Source organism: Patagioenas fasciata, chromosome Z, assembly GCF_037038585.1.
Source record: "Patagioenas fasciata isolate bPatFas1 chromosome Z, bPatFas1.hap1, whole genome shotgun sequence".
Classification (NCBI taxonomy): Eukaryota; Metazoa; Chordata; class Aves; order Columbiformes; family Columbidae; genus Patagioenas; species Patagioenas fasciata.
The window spans coordinates 26,588,320-26,600,461 of record NC_092560.1 but is presented as its reverse complement, the minus strand read 5'-3'; the positions used below and the strand labels follow the sequence as shown (position 1 = coordinate 26,600,461).

General features: G+C 38.8%; 1 protein-coding gene across 1 annotated transcript in view; it reads right to left on the bottom strand.

Moving 5' to 3' along the window:
- The window catches only part of CEMIP2 (cell migration inducing hyaluronidase 2), a 57,351-nt gene extending 52,747 nt beyond the window's left edge, over positions 1-4,604 (bottom strand). The window contains exon 1 of the mRNA XM_065860907.2: positions 4,507-4,604. The gene's annotated coding sequence lies outside the window, so the exon portion shown is untranslated. The remainder of the gene's footprint in view (positions 1-4,506) is intronic.
- Between the last annotated feature and the right edge of the window lie 7,538 nt (positions 4,605-12,142).

The following is a 12,142-nucleotide window of genomic DNA, read 5'->3' as shown; positions in this document are numbered from 1 at the left end:
GACTGCAGCTCCACTGCACAGCTTGAGCTTCAGGCCACAGCTTGCCGGACTGAGATTTAGAGCAATACTTCACTCAAGACAGAGACTGGTCTGTGTAAACAACAAATGGGTTGGGGCAGTCCCTAACTTGCCCTTCTCACTAAACCACAGCGCAGGAAGCCCTTAGGTGTATGAACAAGGCAGTTTCATCTTCACTTTGATCATGCCTCCATGTTTCCGTTCCTTCTTCTCTAGCAATTTTTTTTTTTTTTCTTTAATGCCCAGGAGCACAGTCCTGCTAACACATGAGGCACGAGGCTGTAAATCTTTTCATATGCAAACTCAATATGTATATTCACCGATGACTTTGGCTGAAATAAAATTTATGGTAGACTATCTTTGTTTATGTGAAATTCAAACATTTCAGCTGAAAAAAACCCGCCCAGTTAAAAAACAAAAACAAACAAACAAAAACAAAACAAAAAAACACAACAGCATGACATGGGACATCCATTTTACACATGTAATGTTATGTTTGTCCATGAAATGCATGCGTCCAATTGTTAATCCAGTTGTCTAACTTGGACTGATTAATTATGTCCAGGTACAGTGAAACTAGCAATTGAGTAGTAGGTGTGCTGTTTTTACTTCATGCACTGTTTTGGATATATGTCTGACCTTCTGAAAATTGTTTTTTCAATACCAAAACACTATTTCAATTATCCTTTGTCATATAATCTTATATAAAAAATAATGCTGAATTATTCCTCAGGAATGCCAGTTGTGACAAAACATTGATGCAATTTAATTTGTAGAAATTCCTGTATTTCATAAATTATTTAGGGCTAAGTCTTTCCTCTTCTTTGGGAAATTACTTCCTCTTATTGTGGTACTTCCACAAAAAAAAATCTGTAAATGTGATTATGCCAGGTGGATATGTTTTCTGTTGTCATTAAATAGCAGAACTAAACTCTTCAAAAGTTATATTCTTCAAATGCTTTTTTTTTCTTTATCCTTTTTTAATTAACACAAAGCACTGCTTATCCATTGGAAAGATAGGAGTTGAAGAATAGAATGTATTTACTTTTTATATCCTTGTGTACATAATGAAGAAATACAGACTGTGGATCAACATTCCCAGTCTTAAGCCTGCACAGCGCTCACTTCAGTGATACCTGGGTAGATGTTTGGTAGTACTGCTGTATGGTCGCATAAAGAAGAAATACATTCTTTCAGAAGTCTGAAGGTAAATATATTGCATTCTATATGTATGCGTGTGTGTGTGTATATTTTAGACAACACACACAACACATATTTGTCAGTCTTAAGCAAACCACAAATACCTGTCAGCTGTAAAACAAACAAACAAACAAACAAACAAACCCAAACCTCTTATAGAATGGAATTATTACCCAGCAGCTATGATTTTTTAAAGTGATGCATAAATTTGAACTACAGTCCCTAAACCCTGTGCATATGCAAAAGATTGGACTTTAAGATTGCCTGAGTATTTGAAATCTCTGTATCAAACCCAAATGGCACACTAAAGCTTTACATTTCCATCTGGTATGACTTCTTTCACCGCATTGCTTTGTGTTTAAGCAGACAAAACCTTGGCCAAAGGTATAACCCAAAGCTTAAAAATAGCAAAAGACAGACTTTGAAAGAGGTCATTGATGCAGTCACTATGGTCTGATGATTGTAAAACAAGCAAGAAGGAAGCCAACTTTTGTCCTTCTAAACAAAAAGAGGTACTAGGAGATGGGGGCAGGGAGAACAGTGGCAAGTATATCAAGTTACTAGTTAAAATTATGTCCTATTATCTGAATTCCCATCCAGATCCTTGTGATTGAGAACATCTTACTGTTGGTCTATTGAGATAAGAGAGCAAAAATACATATTTCTTTCCTTATTTAAGCCTTTCTGGCATATGTCCCATGTACACTGTGGTAATACCTTTTCCTTATAGTAGCTGTGTTTTAAATTATCATGCTAAGCACGTGGATCTTTAATTACCTCTCTGGGAATCTAACACATCAGGCGCCAAAAAAAAAAAGAGTTAAATTTCTGAAATTATACAAAGGCTGTCTAGGTAAGGGGAAGTTTGCTCTTGGTAAAAGTCTGTTCTTACTTTGACATACTGGGCTTCTAACACAGTTAATAGCAGTTAACAAAATATAACAACAGCTTAAGGGAGAAAACAAGAGTTTAAAATGCCTACCAGGGAAATGCAGAGGTAATTTCTATGCAAGTTTTAGTAGGGAACAGTTTCAGTGTACTATGTTCCCTTGCCCATTGAAGGATCATACTTTTTCTTCATGCATGCCATATACAACACATTCGTAAATAAAGCTATTAGAGATTTCATTTATTATTAATGAAATTAATAGCATTAAAAGCAAACAACAAAAACCTGTGTTGTGTGGCAAACACATTCACTCAGAAGTATGGAAGTCTGGGTTCAGTCCTTACCTATCTTACACAAAAAGTCTTAAAATGCTGATAATGACTCTTCCCCATAGCAGTGATGCTGTCAGAAGATGTGGCATCAAGACTGCAGTATCTGCTCTGGGTGCCTCAAAAATTTCACCAACTTCCCTAAAGCTTCCCCTAATGAACCATTACTGAGTTCTGCCTAAATATTACCTTTCACTCTCCTCCCTCATTGTGGTTGTTATCAAAAATTTTACAGTGGAGAGACATGTCAGAATTTCAAGATTCTGGGTCATACAAAGATAAGAAACCATTGGAACCCAACAAAAACTGACAAATGTTTAGTGTCTTCTAGATTTCTCCCCTATATTCAAAAGCTCACAGTGATTAACAAAATATTTTCAAGATTCCTGTTAATGAAGGGAGTATAGGCTGCACTGAAGGTTGAAAGGAGGATTCATAAATTAAAAAAAAAAAAAAAAGGTTGAAAATATATGTAACAACAAAATGGGGTAACTGTGAGGAATCAGATATAAATAGGTGGAAAACATGAAGGGGAGCGAAAACCAAACCAAAAAAACACAATGCAGGTATGGGTACAAGGAAGCTGTATTTTCTCCTGAAGATCAGTTTGATGAAAGACAAAATGCAACAAATTCATATTGCATTAATTTTTTTATATAATTTGAATAAAAGTCACAATTCCCCACCAGACCAATCCATTCACTCACATTAAGAAGCACAGATAATGTTGTCTCACTGTGTTCACATTTTAGTTCAATGTTATTAAAAACAAGTAACTGTGATTGCCTTCTGTATTTAACACTTCTTCCATGGAAGGCTTCCTTTGAAAGGTGTCAACCTTCTAAGTCACTTCAATATTTATTTTAATGTGAATTGGGTTGACATTTAAGCCAAATTTAAAAGAAAACTGTAATACTAAATTTGGCTTGCTTTTAGCGAAAATATTGATGGAAACGGATGCCTAAATGAGTTACTAGAATCGTAACTGTAAGGACTATTGGCCCTATTTGCTTGTTTAGGTCAAGAAAGAGAAACAATATGTAACAACATCAACTGTTAGGCTAGTCAGTCCCATGAGACTTAAGAGTGCTGTGCTAATAACCCAAAGGGCACAATCAACAGACCTTTACACATCTCTCAGTGATTTTTGATAAACAACAGATTATGAGATGTTCCACAATCCCTATGACACATTAAATAATTGTTAGATACATAATTGCTTGCCAGCCTTTAGCTGGGACTATTTGGAATATCTATGACCATTTGTGTTTAATCTCATATACTCAGTGTAATAGCTTTAAAATCATGCACATAATATTTATATTAAATAAATTTATGCACTGATTTTTTTTTTTTCTTTTTATGTTTTTCTTAACAAAGAATGACTTTGGTTAAGGCTCTGTACAATTTATAAGAGCAGAGTTTAAACAACTCATTTCTGATGTCCATTCACATTAGCACATAAATGCAAGTAAGCCAGACACATGACAAAATTGTGTTGGTTTAATATTGGAGAATGACAGAGAGTCTGACTTCCACAGTAAAGAAGTGCCTTTTATGTGCTTTGCTTTTATGGTTATTTATTACATATCTGATTGAAGAGATAATATAAATATTTTCACAGGTAGAAAAGCTCAGGACTATTACATAATTAAAAAACATTAATAAATATCTCTGGAAAAAGAACAAAGCTATAAAGCTTTGTGATTTTTGCCAAAAACAGACGTGAAAAGTGCTGAAAACCTGTATTTGCTGGTAACTCACTTCCTCTGAGAAGGAACATATGCAGGTAGAAATACTTCTTCCGTCTTTGAAACAGGTAAACTGCAGCCTTAGGAATCCAAGGTCATGTTCATTTCCATGGCACTAAATTCAAGTTTGAAACAGAGCTTTCCATCAAACATTGCAAAACACATTTCCTTCACAAGCTTTGCACTCTCAACTCTGATCACATTCAGCAGACCACAGTCCTCAAAATTATACTCTTAAAAAACTTCTCTAAAATTCAGTGAAAACACATTTGACACACTTTCAAGTAATATTGTAGAATAAGGCAGTTATGTTCCTTACCTTGTTTTGTACTAAAGCAATCATATGCACATGTAAAACTGAAGGGGTTTCCTTCCAGTAAATTTTCAGTTTTCTGTCAACACACCATGTCACCAAATGGCTGACTGAACCTTTTTCCTTTTGGGAAAGAACAAATACAAAGGCCAATCACTCTTACAGGAAAAGTTATCTGTTGGGTTCCTGCGTAGGATATCATCCTGACCTTTTGTTTTTTACAAAAACAGGAATTGAAGAGTCTCATATGAATGACAGCCAAACGTAAAAACAAGAAGTATTTGTTTGTCCATCAGAAATTAATCCTTTGATTCTCAGAGGTGCATTTTCAGTGCTGCAGAACATGCACTACCTTAAACAACTGGAAGTTCAGGTTGAGATATTCAATAATCCTAAATCCCACTTTTTCAGGGTCAGCTCCTAAAATAAGAGCTTGAGGTGAAAGCACAACGACAATTACTGGTTTTGCAGATCATTTCTTTAAAAAAACAACACAAAGTGATCATAAGATAGGACTCCCTATACCAGAACAGACTTTCATCTAGAAATGTAGCCTGTTTACAACAGTAGCTGATGTTAAGAGATGACAAGAGTATAAAAAAAAAATCAATTAAGTAAACATACATCAACAGTTGGTTGATTGCTACCTCATCTTCCAGTGATTTCCAGCTCTGTGTCACCATTGATATACTTCTTTTTACCAGCTTCTGTTAAAAAAGCCTGTTGCTTTCTGAACTCACATAAATTCATAGAATCCATGACATGCTGTGACAAGGAGTTCTGCAGCATAGCTACTTCTCGTAAGAAGAAATACCTCTTTCTGCTGGGTTTGGAGCTTCCACTTACTTGTTTCCTATCATACCCCATAGTTCCTATGCTGAAAGAAACACCTTCTTCATGACACACCATCACAGTCTCCCATTCTCTCTTTTTTTTTTTCCTAGTCTAAACATATTAACAAAATATATTTCTTTGTTCTTTACATAAAAGCCATTTCATATCTTGCCATCATTATTGCTCTTTTGCAATTTTTGCTGCATCTTTTTAAAAGTATGACAGAACCAGAATTGTAGTAGGCTCCAGGATATGGGTGCTTTGAATTAAAAAATCTGCTTTCTTTTTATTCTCTTCTCTCCCCAAATCATCTCTAAAGTCTTCTTGCTTTGTTGGCCACCACTAAATATTGAGCTGATGTTTACGTAGTATTCATTGTAATGCCAAGACCTTGTATCTGCACAATAACTGTTCAGAGCCCGTAACTGTGTACATAAACTTTACTTAAGATTTCCCAACAGCTTGTAAGTGCCATATGCTACCACAATCAGACCATCAAGTTTTTAAGAAGAAATGGCCGTTCAGATTAATTTCATGTCCCTACTCTGTGTCAGTTACAAAACAGTAACAATGCAAAAATGATAACCTTTGCAACACAACAGCTCTTTTAAAAAAATAGAACATCCTTGTTGTCTCCTCAAACACTGTCATTTAATTTTAGATGAACAATGAACGGAAAATAAAACAGGAAAAATACCAAATAAAGTATATAACATGCTCAAGGCAAGAGTGTTCTCAGTGCAAGCTCGCCACTCTTTATTCACTTCAGACTAGATACCACTAGATCAGGAAAGTTCTTTTCTGCTGACCCCTTAATTTTCCTTCAAGTTTTCCTGCTACCAGACTATTGTTTCTCTCTTGCTTTTTGGTTCCACTCCCTTCCCCTGTTGCCTATTTTATTGCAGTAGAAGCACATTTACTAAGCAAGCCAGATGTAGATGTTGGACTGACACCAACATTTTGTAGTTAAGTTCTACCTCCACAAAATTCCATGGAGCAAGCTGTATGGAGCAAAAGGATTAAAAAAAACCCCAAACAAATAAACAAACAAAAAAACCCAAACACATAGCAAAAACTACAGTTGGGAACATGTTTGTAATGAGTCCAAAATTCAGACAGCAAAGTTTTCTTAGACAATAATTTCTCAACTGAAACTTCAAACTTATCATACAGATAGCAAAATATCTGTCAAAGTAATTTTCTCCATGTCTGACTTAGACAGAGTTAGAACTTTATGGAGATCATAGAATCACAGAATGGTGTGGGTTGGAAGGTCACCTAGTCCAAACCCCCTGCAATGAGCAGGGACATCTTCAACTAGATCCAACCTGACTTTGAATGCTTCAATAGATGGGGCATCTACTACCCCTTTGGGCAACCTGTTCCAGTGTCTCACCACCCACATTGTGAAAAAAATACTTCCTTATTTTGTTTCAGTCTCCCCACCTTTAGTTTAAAACTATTACCCCTTGCCCTATCACAGCAGTCCCTGTAAAAAGTCTGTCCCCATCCTTCTTACAGGCCCATTTTAAGTACCTAAAGGCCGCAATAAAGTCTCCCTGTAGCCTTGTCCAGGCTGAACAAACCCAACTCTCTCAGTGTGTCCTCACAGCAGAGCTGTTCCAGCCCTCTGATCATTTTCTTGGTCCTCCTCTGGCCCCTCTCCAACAGGTCCATGTCTTTCCTGTACTGAGGGCTCCAGAGATGGATGTAGGACAGCAGCTGGGGTCTCATCAGAGCAGAGCAGAGGGGCAGAATCACCACCCTCAACCTGCTGGCCACACTCTTTTCGATGCAGTCCAGGACGCAACTGGCTTTCAGGGCTGCAAGTGCACATTACCAGGTCATGTCCAGGTTTTTACCCACAAGTACCCCCAAGTCCTTCTCTGCAGGGCTGCTCTCAATCCCTTCATCCCCCAGCCTGTATTGATACCAGGCATTGCCCCGCACCAAGTGCAGGAAGTTGCACTTGGTCTTGTTGAACCTCATGAGGTTCACATGGGCCCACTTCCTGAGCTTGTCCAGTTATCTCTGGATGGAATCCTGTCCCTCAGGTATCAACCTCGCCACTCAGCTTGTTGTCATCTGCAGATGTGGCGGGGATGCACTTGATCCCACTATGTCATTGATGAAGATATTGAACAGTACTGATGAAAAACTCAGCTGTAATTTAAAGCAATCCCTGGGAAAAACAATGCTACGGGTGTGGGTCTACAAAAAACCCCACACAGCCTTTAGAGAATCAGAGATAACGACTGCACAGGAACAGACATTGAACAGAAAAGGTCCTGCTGGCTTTGTGTATTGCACAATCTGCCTACGAGACTTGTTTGGCCAACATTTGCCACTAAGCATGGTGTTCTCTACCATACCTTTACATTTACAAGCACAAAGAATCACCAGTGGTGCTGAGCTATTACAATCAGACCTTTCCGTAGATTCAGACTAAAACTCAGGAGAGGGCTAAGCAGTGCAGAAGCTTCTCATTGGCCTCTGCTGCAGAGGTGAGCTTCATGCAGTCTTTGGACTAAACCTTCACCTACACATGATCCAGAATCATGCTCTGATCCTAAGAAATTAAGAACAAAGGTGTCAAGAGTTAAACTTGGTAAAAATTACATAAACTGTATGTTGAGAGCTACTTACACTTGCAGAAAAGGAGAGTTCTTGAGCAGCACTGGTCAGAACAAGAAGCTGAGACTGGAGAAGTTTGTGTGCTCTCCTTGAAAGTCTCAGCAGTTGGAACACCAACTCTTAGACATTCACAGTCCTGCTAACCAAAAAGGCAAAGAGTGGGATACTCTTTTTTTTTGCCAAAGCTATGAGTGCTTTCAGATCAAATCGCTTGCTATACACAAAACACTGGTTACTACACATTTATAGAGATTCTCAGAATGTTTGTTTTTTTAATTAATCTCAGTTATCTAATATCTAAACATTTTGACATTACTGTTTCAATTCATACACTTTTCAGGAGACAAAAAATGTATCTTACATGTAAATTACTGGTTTGGGTTTGCTGGGTAAAGTTGGGTAGTGGGGAAAGCAGGGGCAGCTTCTGTGAGAAGACAGCAGAAGCTCCCCCCATGTCCAATAGAGCCAATTCTGTCTGACTCCAAGACAGACCCACCGCTGGCCAAGGCTGAGCCTATCAGTGATAGTAGTAGCACCTCTGCTATAACATATTAAGAAGGGAAAACAAACTAACAAACAGAGTAACAGCAGATGCGAGAGAGGAGTGAGAACATCTGAGAGAAGCAACTCTGCAGACACAGAGGTCAGTGGAGCAGGAGGGCAGGAGGTGTTACAGGTGCCAGAGCAAAGATTCCCCTGCAGCCCGTGGTGCAGATCATGGTGAGGCCGGCTGTCCCCTGCAGCCCAAGGAGGTCCATGCTGGACCAGAGACCCACCTGCAGCCCAGGGAGAACCCCACCCCAGAGCAGATGGGTGTGCCCAAAGGAGGCTGTGACCTGATGGGAAGCCCATGTTGGAGCAGGCTCCTGGCAGGATGTGTGGTTCCATGAAGAGAGGAGCCCAGGCTGGAGCAGGTTTGCTGGCAGGACTTGTGACCCCATGGCTGGAGCAGTCTGTTCCTGAAGGACTGCACCCCATGGAAGGGACCCGCACTGGAGCAGTTTGTGAAGAACTGCAGCCCATGGGAAGGAACCAGCCTGGAGAAGTTGGAGGAGAACTGTCTCCTGTGGGAGGGACCCCAGGCTGCAGCAGGGGAAGAGAATGAGGAGCAAGGAGTGGCAGAGACAACGTGTGATGAGCTGATCACAAACCCCATTCCCTGTCCTGCTATACTGATGGGAGGGAGGACGTGGAGAAGCCAGACATGGAGTTGAGTCCAGGAAGAATGGAGGGGTGAAGGGAAAGCTGTTCAAGATTTGGGTTCACTTTTCCGATTTGTTTTGTAATAAATTGGATCAGTTTCCCCAAGCTGAGTCTCTTTTGCCTGTGACAGCGATTGCTAAGTGATCCCTCTGTCCTTATCTCAACCTACAAGCCCTTCATTGTATATTCTCTCCGTGTTCAGTTGAGTAGGGTAGTGAGAGAGCTTCTGGTGGGACACTGGGCAGCCAGCCAAGGTCAACCCATCACGATTACACTGTAGCTTCATTCTTGGTGGCATGTCACTTTCACTGAAAGAATTCTAAAAAGGCTTTTCCCTGTCCATTTTGTGGTTCTGATAACAGCTTACTTCTAGTCAGCTTCACAATTTGTATTGTCTGTCACAAGTAACCAGGGAAAGAAAACACTTTTTCAGAATCAGAAGAATGTGACAATAAATCATAAATTGTCTGAAAGACAGAAAATACAGAAATCACTTCTGCTTTTAAAATTTCCTTCTCAATGTAAAAGGTGCACTTGCTGTAGAGATAATGAATTGAAATGAGGTAATGGACACAAATGTCTTTGCATACAGTTATTTTGGATCTTTTCTCATAGAATATCATTACATTTGAAGCAGTATTACCTAATCCATCTATCCTGTATATTAAACACTCAGTGACCTGTTGCTAGATACAAGTCTAAAGAACTATTCATTAATAATGACCTCTTTTTTGGAAAGATATGCCTCTATATGTTCTCCAAAGTTTTGAGTTACCACTCCTCTCTCATCCACCCCAAAATGAATCCTATTTTATTTGATGTATTTACAATTCAGTGCCTTTAAGGTTCTTGTGAGATACTACAGAAATATATTTGGGCAGTCTTAATATCTGCTTTGGAAAGTGTGCAGCCCTACAATTAAGTTTCAAATACAGAGTGCTTATCAACTTAGTGACAGAGGTTGCTGACTGGTACAACAAAAGGTGTGAGATGTGAATGGCTCCCAAACGTCCCATGGGTGCTAATCCTGAAGTTCAGCAATGACATTTTAAAGGGAAATATTAGTAATTACTATACTCCTGATTGAGGAGAAAAGAAAAAAAAAAGAACTTGGCATGGTTGATAACTCCCCACCACGGTTCGTTAGTGCCATATTCCAATCCAAACCTGGAGTGGAGCAGATACTTGCTCTTTGGAATTGCTTGCCTGGAGAAAGAGATTTCTTCCTCCCTTTGAAAGCATTTAACTTTTGTCCTGGTATACAGGATGTTCCTTTTACTAGCCAAATCTTCAAATGTTTACTCAATAAGTAAGGCAGACAGCTACAAGCATTCTCTTTCTTACTTCGTCAATAAAACGCTGACTTTTTCACACAGAGTTGACAACACCTGAAACTTCACAGGAGGCCCATTTCTTTCTTTGTATCACCCTTGAACTAGAATTAAAGTTAAAGAAGTATTTAAGATCTGAACAAAACTGTCAGGTGAAAGCCATTTTTGTTTCCCTTGGACTTGAACATGGCCAAGGCATAAGAGACCCCTGGAAAAGATTAAGATTCCTAGGCTTTGCACAGGATCTGGAAGGGACAGAAGCTTAGGAGGAAGTTATGGCTTAAGGCTCTTTTAAACTGCAGATAATGCTATCAAATGAAAAGCTGCATCTTACTATGGACAAGGCAATCTAGAGCATGAGTTTGCTACCTTTGATGGCTGGCTGACACTTTAGCAACATGTTTGGTCTTCCAGTTGCAGCACTGAAATCCCCTGTGGATTACAAACGCCATAAACTCAGAGAAGTTGTGGAACTGCAGAAGCTAAAGTTGTGTTCTCCCGTGTCACATACCCCAAAGTATTAATCAGTGATGACCTCAGGCCTCTTTCATTAGCTTGAAGTTTAATTAAATGTTTGCCTTCTAGTCTCAAGATTCTCTGTTCTTTCCAGAACGCCATGACTACATCAGAATCGAACCTTTCTTTTAAAAATGAAGTATTTTTAGCTTCTGTTTTGAACCTGGAGCTTGGAAGTATAATTTGTGTGTCCTTTGCAGGTTCAAAATGCAGGAGGTAAATCAAAAGGACAAGGCTTGTGCTAGTGTGTCTTGAAGGAGAAGGATAAGATCAGGAGTTTTTGTGGTCCAACATATGTTTTTAATATACCAGATTGGGCTGGGCTTGAGTTCACTAGTTCTTCCTTGTTGAAAAGACTCATAAACATCCTCAGGGAAACAGATCCCTTCTAAACCTTTACAGAATGCATTCTATTTGGAACTACATTCCAGACACACTATCTACACACAGCTCCACAGGGAACTTTTTTTTTTTAAAAACTATCTCCTTGATAATATCATTTCTACTTCACAATGCCAGTATTGTCTCACAAACAGTACAATCATTAACTACTACTTAAAGGGTAGCGGACAGCTATCAGGAAACAGACTCTTTTATCTTTCAGTCAACTTCAACCAGTACTCCAATAGTTCAAAAGAGTGACAGATTTGTGTTTATAAACTGCATTAACAACAAAGTGCAGATAAATGGCCTGATGCCACTGTGGGGAAGCAGACTGACGGCAAGCAACCTTCTCAGTCCAATCCTATGCAAACCAATGTCTGTTCTGTAACAATTAGTCTTATTTTATATTCTCAGCAGAAAGGTCAAGCCCAGGAAGATTAAACACACCTTTTTGGGATCTACCTGTCCTGGTCTTTACGTCATTACCATTGTAATTGACTGTCATAAAGACAATCAATACCATTGACAGACTCTTTCAAGAAAACATGTAAAATAACAGTGAAGTAAAAAAAAAAACCACTAAACTGAAAGTACCTATTTGAAACATAAGTATAAATTCATGTTAAATGTATTAATGTCTGGTAATTCAGATGTACGTCAGCAGAGGGCACACAGACAGTCAGAAAGCTTTCAGTTGTAATCTAATTTAAAAATACCTTTCAATAATCATTGTTTTAGCA